Source organism: Etheostoma spectabile, chromosome 15 (assembly GCF_008692095.1).
Source record: "Etheostoma spectabile isolate EspeVRDwgs_2016 chromosome 15, UIUC_Espe_1.0, whole genome shotgun sequence".
Classification (NCBI taxonomy): domain Eukaryota; kingdom Metazoa; phylum Chordata; class Actinopteri; order Perciformes; family Percidae; genus Etheostoma; species Etheostoma spectabile.
The window spans coordinates 30,281,020-30,281,516 of NC_045747.1; the positions used below are offsets into that span (position 1 = coordinate 30,281,020).

General features: G+C 42.3%; 1 protein-coding gene across 5 annotated transcripts in view; it reads left to right on the top strand.

Annotated features, from left to right (window-relative positions):
* LOC116703408 (cytosolic phospholipase A2 gamma) overlaps positions 1-497 on the top strand; it is a 13,132-nt gene that overhangs the window by 8,261 nt on the left and 4,374 nt on the right. The window lies entirely within an intron of this gene.

Genomic DNA, 497 nt, shown 5'->3' on the forward strand with positions numbered 1-497 from the left:
GAATAATTTGACGTTTTGGATAACACGCTTACTGTATTTCTTCAAATCAAAGCCATGTCTTGGACAATGGTCGACACCAACAAATGAAGGCCGGCCCCCAAATATCGGCCAAGCAAAAAAATCAAAAGTCAGATCAATTTCCGGTCACAGTATGGGAACAGCCCTTTTTTGCAAATTTTGTGTAAAGAGCCATTACCCATCAAACTTTTGGTCACAAAACAACTGGTTTATGTTCTTCTCTTTCCACTTCCGGGATTGGAATCCATGCATTTTCCATTTCCCATTTCCTTCCGCTTTCACGGTGTTGGAATTTTAAATTCAATTGGATTTATGAGGACTATGGTCAACTGCTCCTCAGCTAGTTAGACTACATATCGGTCCATTCTGAGTTTTCTCTCGCACAACTATGTTGCAGCGGCTCTGCGCTGAGTTTGGCACCGCCCATGAGGATTGTGATTGGTTTAACCCTTGTATGGTATTCGGGTCAAATTGACCCA